This window comes from Pavona decussata, unplaced genomic scaffold (genome assembly GCF_977016875.1).
Source record: "Pavona decussata unplaced genomic scaffold, jaPavDecu1.1 SCAFFOLD_178, whole genome shotgun sequence".
NCBI classification, from domain to species: Eukaryota; Metazoa; Cnidaria; class Anthozoa; order Scleractinia; family Agariciidae; genus Pavona; species Pavona decussata.
In genome coordinates this window covers 845,001-854,371 of record NW_028145588.1, presented here as the reverse complement: position 1 = coordinate 854,371, position 9,371 = coordinate 845,001, and the positions used below count along the sequence as shown (strand labels likewise).

The 9,371-nt window shown below is 38.1% G+C and overlaps 1 protein-coding gene across 1 annotated transcript in view; it reads left to right on the top strand.

Annotated features, from left to right (window-relative positions):
- The window catches only part of LOC146463384 (uncharacterized), a 432,669-nt gene that overhangs the window by 61,451 nt on the left and 361,847 nt on the right, over positions 1-9,371 (top strand). The window lies entirely within an intron of this gene.

Below are 9,371 nucleotides of genomic sequence, written 5' to 3'. Positions count from 1 at the left end.
TTCGAACGTGTTTATAATTGCCAGCATAGGATTTGTTCTTAAAGAGCCATGAGTAAAACGAGCATTTGCCTTTACTAATCCAAAGACCATTTCGATGGGGTGTCACTAAAACGCGGGGCTGGGGTCCGCCCGTCGGGGTCGCGGTCTCTTTTCTTTTCTTTTCCTTTTTTTTTTTCTTTCTTTTTTTTCTTTTCAACATCATTTGTGGGTCAAATAAGGATTACAGCCAATATAAAAAAAGTTATGTCTCTAAAGCTTAGGATAGGTCATCGGTGACAACACTCGATGCAGTTCCGTATTCTGCGGACATTGGTTCCGTGAATTGACTACCTTTTATTCTTCCTAGAAACGAAATGAGGCAAATAAAAAAAAAGGTACGAGACAGTGTATTTCCTTGAACTAACAAATTCGTGAACTAGAATGTACGTGAACTTGCAGTATGAACACCCCTGCCGCCTTCCATGATCGTGTTCGCGTGACTATTATTTCCCAGAATGAAATAACATGCATTCGAATTCCTTTGTAAAGCTCGGCATTTGAATAGAATGTAGAAGATTTCTCTGGAAATCTTTCCGAAAAAGACGCATTAACTGACAAAAAAAAAAAAAACGATTCAAAATACTTGGGATACAATTGTTATTCTTGAAATACTTGTGCCAATAAACTAGGGAAATTTCTACGAGAACTCTGAAATCTCATTGGCGACGTCAAAGCTGACATGTAAATTTAAAAACTCCATTCAAATTAAAAAAAAAAAAACGGTAAAGCTTGACGTGGATTGACTGTCAAACTCCCTTCCTTCCAACGTGTTGTAGAGGATCATGATGGTTGATCAGGTGAAAAACGATTAAAAGCCCTTCCCATGAAGCTCAGTGTATAATTCATGTTTGAGCCGTTGGTGATAGCGAATATATTATTATTATTATTATTATTATTATTATTATTATTATTATTGTTATTATTATTATTCAGTATTATTTAAAAAGAGAAAAAAAAGGGAGACCCGACCCCGGCCCCGGCCACGCGTTTTACTGACACCCATTTCGATGGGATTTAAATCATAGCTATATGCGGGTAGTTTGACCAGAGTTATTATGTTTTTTTTTTTGGCTAATATGCGGCATCGTGTACTCTTGCATTATCTGCAACCAAAAAGCTATTGCACGGTAAAAGTGGGAGAACCTGATTTTCAATTATTTCAGTCACTAATTCAGCAGTGAAGGTTCCTGCAACTGAAATTGCTTTAATCATTCCTTCTATGAATCCACAAACAGCCAACGTAGAATTTACCAGCCCGAGCTCTGCGGCTTTCTTCCGGAACGATGGACATGCCAACCCTGAATCTGTTGGCTCGTAATCGCGCTCATCAGTTTCAAAGTTGGAAGGGACGGTGCGTACTTTTGTTACTAGGTGCCTACTAATACAGGGATAATTTAGCGCGGTTTAAAACTATTCGGAGAAAGCAGAACTTAGCAACTGCTCTCGGTATCCAAAAAGAAAATTGGGGGTAACAATGCATTTTTCAGAGATAATAGAGCTTCAATTTCGAGAAAAAATGCCATACATTGCTTTGAATTTTACTGCTTTTTGAATTATTGTTGCTTAATTATCTCTGAAAAATGCGTGGTTACCCCCAATTTTCTTTTTGGATTCCAACAGCCCTTGCTAAAATCTGCTTTCCCCGCATAGTCATAAATCGCGCAAAAAATAATTCGGTATTAGTAGGCACCGTCTCTAAAATGAGTTTCGTCGAAAAAAATAAACGCGGCTTGGATCAATGGTTCTCTTCCACTGAAAATATAACTGACGACAGTGGCGATTATGTGGCGACATTCGTTCTTCAGCGACGTGAACACACTTTTTTCGCGTGATTTTCAGCTTTGTTAATAACTAAGCTGGATATCGTTTGCGAGTATCTCTTGTTACTTTAGTTCTCGAAGATAAATTGTGGGGTAGAATCTCACAAGAACTTCATCGTAGGCCTCCATCCACCACACAGTTTTCCTTGGACGCATATTGTTACTGAAAATTTGGCTCAAAGTTGCTTTTTGTTGGAACAGTTCAACATACTTGGTAACACAATAGTATGAAACTTGGCAAATTTCGGCGGTAATGGCTGTGGATAAGGTGCCTAGATAAATAGCAATGACTTGAACTCTCTTCTCAGGGCCCGCTTAGCAGGTTTTGGAGTGAGGGGGCTAAAGCGAACGCGTTAGGGTGAGACAACTAGGGGGGTCCGGGGGCATGCTTCCCCGACAAAAGTTTAAACTTAAGTCTTCTGAAATGGCTAGAAATGCATCTAAAACTGTCGATAGCAATGTAATTTTTAATTGTATGAACTAAACTATATTTTCTTTTCTTTTGAAGTAACCTCGGTCAATGCTTTAGTCTGGCCCTAACACTTGACCAACAAAACAGGCTAATGACAGCTATGCTAGTTTTGTTGTATCATATGTGCTTCTTTGTTCGTTATGACAGCGGGATTGAATGATCCAGGATGACCTTAAAGGGGCAGTGTCACCTATTTTTAGTGTCAATATGAACAGCCAAAAAACGTATTTGTTTCAACGGAATCGTTAAAATAATGGCTGAGTTTTGTTAACAATACAATACTCCTACTAGTGCACAGAAACTATTTAAAATTATGTTTGGATGCGGATGGGTAAGATGGAAGTGGATTGCAACTTGACAAAAATTGGCCAATTTTTTCAAGTTCTTCCTGTGTATTTTAGTGAAGTCGCTAAAAATTGATTATAGTTTGTTCTCCCTACGAGAAAAACCTTAAATTATCTTTGCGATTTTTGTAAGAGCAATTTCATGTTACAAAACCGGTTCTCTCTCAAATATTTGAGAAGTCTTATCCAAAATACAGCAAAATCGCTGTGTTAACTGCACATTATTCTCCGTTTCAAATATTTACGGCGATATAATTCCCTTTCATAAATGAAAACCTTAGTGCAAGACCTTACTCGAGCTTTTTAATTTTTACGGATGAAACTTTTAAAATCTTTGTGAACCCCGATTCAAGAACGAATGAAAAGGCAGTCGACTCCTGATAACTCGAAACCTCACTAACTCGAATTTCGCGCTAATTCAAGCCCAGGAGAACTGTCATCGATTTCCCCTGGATTTCTGTCATACATTTACCGTAATTTTACCCTCGACAGCTCGAACCATGTTTGTCAGTTGCAAGACGTGCCAGGTCAAAACAAACAGCCCTGTAGTCCAAAACATTACATTTATTTTGAAACCGCCGTGTGTGTCAGTACAGTTCAGGTTTTGCTGGTTTAGTAAATTGTACACTGTAGAAATAGAAATACACAGTAAACACCGTTTTTTTCTTATTTCCGGCCATTTTTTCTCAAATCCCGATAACTCGAACCTTTTTCAATCTCGGTTGAAGGTTTACTTTACTTTTACGACTTTAGAAACATAAGCTGAAATTCCATTTTTTGACGGTTGAAATCTACTCGTCCGTTCAGCAACAAACCTAACGACAAATTGTCTGAAATTGTCGGGTTTTTCGGAGAAAACCTTGATATACACTGTACTAAATAATATGTCAGGTAAGTTGTTTCTGTAAGTAATGGATATACCTGTATTAAGCGGCACCGTATTAAGCGGTCACCCTCTATTAAGCGTTCAGTTGTCAAAGTCCCGAAAATTACTTCCCTTATTTACTGTAATCCTGACCTGTATTAAACAGTCACCTCTATTAAGCGGTTGCGGTCACCCAAAACTAATTCCCAACGAGCTGATTTCTATTGTCTCAGTGACCTGTTTTAAACGGTCTCTTTGTAAAAGGAAACCACTTAAATATGGTAACAAATAGCGTGCCAAGCAATTGAGGTTGTAATGAGCTGCACAATCGTGGCGTTAATGTGTTACTAGTCCGTTTCAATACCATGCTCTCCTTTGTAATACCATTTTATCGCCGAACTTTCTTAACCAAGTAAGTGATGTATTCTGTACAACCTGTATTAAGCGGTCAACCTGTATTAAACGGTCACTTAGCTATCCCCCGAGAGTGACCGCTTAATGCAGGTTCGACTGTATTTTGTAAACCATCCAAAAAGTAAAAGGACGGGGGGGGGGGGGGGGGGCTGAAGCCCCCCTAGCCCCTCCCTCGCTGCGGTCCCTGACTTCTACATTGGATAAGAATGCCCGTAATGATAACAACCGCTCTTACGACTGAAATGCCAAGGCATCGTTAAATACACCTGTAAGCTAGAAATGATGCAATGAAAAATCACTTCATCATCAAACAACAACAGAAAAGAGAGAAGGTGATGTTTTTGTAATTAGGCACAATTGCCAATAATTAGAAACGGTAGAAGAAAATTTAGGCCAATTAACAACAAATAATAATAATAATAATAATAATAATAATAATAATGATAATGATAATAATAATGATAATGATAATGATAATGATAATGATAATAATAATAATAACAAATAATAACAACTTTATTTATGCACGGAATCCTTATCCCTAAAAAGTGGTCTTCTAAAGAGCCGTGCGCATTAAACCAAGTGCTAAAAAGCTTAGATACCCCTTTGTCAAGTTGGTCAACGCACGTGCGAAAGATGTCAACAAATTTCTCAACAAACACTATATATAAAGAAGTCCTGACTAGGAAACATTGTGAGCTTTGAAAACGTGTATTGCGTAGGCTTCACTTCGCTATTAAGTATGTTTGTAAGGACTTGTGGGAAGTGCGGATTTCATGGCAAAATAGAGCTATTGAACTGAGGTCACCAAAGAGTCTGTCCGTATGGTAATTGAAGTAAGCAGTCACTGCTTCAGTCTGGCCCTTACATTTGACAAACATAACAGGCTGATGAGGCAGAAATTTTCGACTTTTTTTCTTCTGAAAGTCACAGCTTGTGAAAACCCAGTTTCGTCGTTCATGTTCCTGTAATTTCACAGTTGAAATCCGGTCCGTTCAGGAGTAAAACTAACAACAAACCATCAAAAAAGTTGGGCGGGGGGGGTGGGGGGGGGGGGGGGGCTAAAGTCCCCCAGTCCCTTCCCCTGCGCGATCCCTATGATGCCGCTAAAAAGAATAGAATGCTGATGCCTGACAGGGTGTCAAGCGAGTCCTATATTCCTATAAAATTATATTTTTTTTAGCCTTGTCCTATAAAGTCCTATAAATTGAGCAAAAATCCTATATTTTCTTATATTTTAAGCCTTCTTTCAAAAAATATTCAAAAAATTTTTAAAAAAATCAACTAAACGTTGCATTAGCGTTTAAAATCCACAATTACGTAAATGGATTTTCATGTCACAAAGATCCGTTCGCAACACGTCAGAATGCACTCATTCATTCAGTTCATCAGAGGTTGTCATTGCTGTTTGTTTGCTTTGTGGTCTGTTGGGTGGTTAGGATGCAGTTTCAGTTGTCTGTTGGGTTTTGTCTAAGAGTGGGCTTATTACGCTGAAAATCTCTCATGCAGCTGTTCCCGTCCGTGCCATGCTAACGCACAGATTGGCATGACTCTATTGTTTGTCTGTTGTTCAGTCACAGTCGTGGCTGCTCTTTCATTTATTCAATTAATTGGACGGTTCAGTAGTCTCTCTGATTTCGATTCATGGCCCAAATGTTAAATTAATTTAATTTATTTTGTTTGATTTTACATTTTACTACACCCCCTTCCGGCCTTCCCCTTATTTATTTATTTATTTATTTATTTATTTATTTAATTATTTATTATTTATTTATTTTTTATTATTTATTTACTGAATTTTAATTGTTTTTATTTTTATTTGATTGATTTTTGTGTTATCGTTATTTCTTTTTCCTGTGAGTTCCTACGGCCCCCTAGTATCTCTAAAAGTGACGTGTTAAAATTGGCATTTGGCCTAAGTCCTGTAATTTTACTATTTACAGTCGAACCTGTATATAACGGCCCTGTATTAAGCGGCCACCCTCTATTAAGCGGCCAGTTCTCAAAGTCCCGATTGTTCGCTCATACAAACACTGTATTTGTTACCTGTATTAGGCGGCCACCTCTATTAAGCGGCTGCGGCCACCCTGTAGCAGTCCTATGTTTGTCTTTCTTTGTTATTTTTACCTGTATTAAGCGGCCACCCTTGAATGGAAACTAAGCCATGTTAATTTATGCGGTATTTTATTGCGTTTAAAATGCGATCCAGCATCACTATAAAGAAATAACATGTGCAAAGCTACTGTAAGCTGATGCTCGGCCGTTTAATATCGTTAACGCTTTTCAGATGTCCGCACTGTGCTGAAGTACAGTACCATATCACGAACGCTAAAAAAAGTTTGTTTTGAATATGTTTCACTCTCTAGCAAGAAATTCATCTTTAATTAGCTTGTTCTTCAGCCAAGTGACATTGAACATTGAGCGTAACAACTATGAAATGACGGAATGAGATATTTTGTTGTGAACTGTAAGTCATAGAAATAGAGCACTGTATACCGTAGAAGAGTAGAGGACAATTTATATTTATTGCATAGTGCTTTTACACAATGTTACGTATATATATTATACCATTAAGTTACAAGTTGGCACTGAACGTTAAAGTCTCGATCGCTTGAAAGAGTGTTGATTGTCCTATTGTTTCCTTGCATGAAGTGTTTTGTATGATACGCCATTAAAATTGACATAAGACAACGCCCAGTGAGTATTTTTAGTGATCCTGTGTTAAGCGGCCACCTGTATTAAGCGGCCAGTTCCTCAAGTCCCGAGGGTGGCCGTTATAAACAGGTTCGACTGTATTTAATAAAGTTTCAGATTTACAATCAAATCAACCGTTCAATCTCAGGATAGGCTTAAAACGGAGGAACAAACGCCTTAAAAATAAGCCACCTATTATTACATAATGTAAAAATCTTTAGAATTAATTAAGTAATAAGCCCTCCCCAGCCTTTTCAATTTAAGGAATTTTACCGGGTATAAACGACATACTGTATACCATGATGCTCCACATTCCAGAAACTCTATTCTCAATATCCCGTCAATTTCAAACGTACAGGAATTAATTAACCATACCTGGAAACCGCCCAGTAGCTTACTCTGTACATTGTCACTTGTCTTAGCAACAATTTTTGTTTTGTATGATTGCAGACTAATTTCACGGCACAACTGTAAATTATTACGTTCTCCAGAAAAAATGTTTCTTCTACTTGAATTAACTAATGTGCTTTCACGACGTATAAAACACTCTTCGTCTACATAGCTAATTGTTCGACTTGACGAGAAACCCTTATCGTTTCACGCAAGGTATATCCTACGAGTGAATCTTCGATCTGCTTAAGGCTCGGTGTACAGCCTTACGCAACTTCTACGGCGTGTCTTAAAATTTAGCAACTCTGCTATTTCGAGGTAAAATTTGTCAAAGGAGAAAGATTAAGAAAAGGGGAGATCGTTAATTTCCTTGACACACCTTTGACATGAATCGGAGACATTTTGGATGCCACCGTTGGTTGGCAAAGGTGAATGTTAATTCTCACTTTTGTGACGATTGGCTGAAACTGATCTTGCTTTGGAAATAAAAACTACCATTCTTGTATCTGTCCAGGATTTTGACATTAAAAACAGCTTCGTTTGTACCCCTGAAGAGAGTCTTAGAATCATGTCAGCTGATAGTCTATAATGTTGCCCATTTTTTGAATCCAACATTCTTCGAAGCCAAGAGGCAGATAGCGCGGGCTTGGGAAAGTTAAAAAAGGCGGGAAAAATTAGGCGTAGAAAAGTAAGGGGACAGACTGCTTACGGACCAGTTCCAAACGGTCCAGCCAGCACTGCCTCCTGATTGAGCAGGAAAATATTTTGTACTTCCTGCACAATCGGTGAGCGACATGTATGCAGTAATCTTCCTTTCTTGATATCCACGTCAATCCTCTTTTTTTACACTTTTGACAAGCGTGAAATACGAACAAATTGTCTCTGCCTCTGATGCACGTCGAAGGTAAAGTCAAATATCAGCCCTGCCACGCTGGGGATTTTTTTGGTCAAATTCGGCCAAGAAGTTTCTTCTCCTTAGAAAGAATCTCAATTTTTGCAGGCGAACAAAACAGCGGTTTCTCTACAACTTGGCCGATTCGGATTTTTAAATTTTATTTTTTTTAACGGTAAAATGAGGTCATCAATTTGGCGCGAAAATTTTTTTTAGAGCTTCGACATGGTCAATCACATTTTTTAAATAAACATACCTTAAGGATTACAAAACTGAAAAAAGATTTGAAATATCTAAACTGAGTCAAAAGTTTTGGGCTTCTGAAGTTTGAATTTTCCGCCATTTTGTTACTAAAAATAGCCTTAAATTGAACGCTTAACTTCCCATAACTTTTGACTCCAATGAGATATTCCAAATTTTTTTTCAGATTTGTTATTCTTATTTCATGTTGTTTTTTATGTTAGGAACAACTGTGTCGTAGCTCCAAAAAAAAAAAAAATTCCCGCCAAATCGATGACATCATTTTACCGTTAGAAAAATGAAATTCAAAAATCCGAATCGGACAAGTTGTAGAGAAAATTTTTTTTTTGTCTGGTTGCAAAGTTTGAGGCTGCTACCACAAAACTCTAAGGAGGAGAAACTTGTTGGCCACATTTGACTAAAAAAATACCCAGCGTGTGCTAAAGCGTTATAAACGCTTATTTAGCCGAACCCATTTAAGTGCCGCGCTGCCATGCTTATTTGACAGGTCAGGTGCGCTTTAGCTTGGCTTAGTCTTTTCTGGCACAAATGTTAATAATTATGGGTAGAGAGGGAAAGGGTCTTATTAACAAACGCCTTTTCAGTAGAGACATAGCATAGGTTGCTATTTCACTGATACTTGTCAAGGGTGAGGTCAAATACGATTCTATCCTTGACCTGCTCACCTTCAGTTGGAATTGCGGCAAAAAGTGTCGTCAAAGTTGTGGTGACTTTATCACACTTTTAACACCTGTAAAAGGTGAGGTCAAATGTGGGAAACATTTGGAATAAACCTTACAAACGCTTCAAAGACAAAGTCAAAGAAGCAAACGGCCTCCCATATACTTTTATCATGGTTGAAAGGCGCTGTGCAATACAATTTGACAGCAATGACTGTCATCTCTCCCGCTACTCCGTGTTTTTTTGCTTATTGTCCCCAGAAACGTTGGTCTTTTGCCGTTCAACACGTTGAATGTTGCCGTTGTTGAACGGAGTATAACCCTAGACAATTTCTGTTTAACATTTTGGACAGCCGATTTCACCGTTAGCATTTAACATGGCAAGATACACAGTTGAACATTTGCCAAATAGCAGTCGAAATACTTGTTGATCAAAGAACGTTGAACCGTCTGTACACGACTTGAAGAGTCCAATAGACCATTTTTTGCGAGACTTTACGCATAAAGGTGGCTCTTCTTTT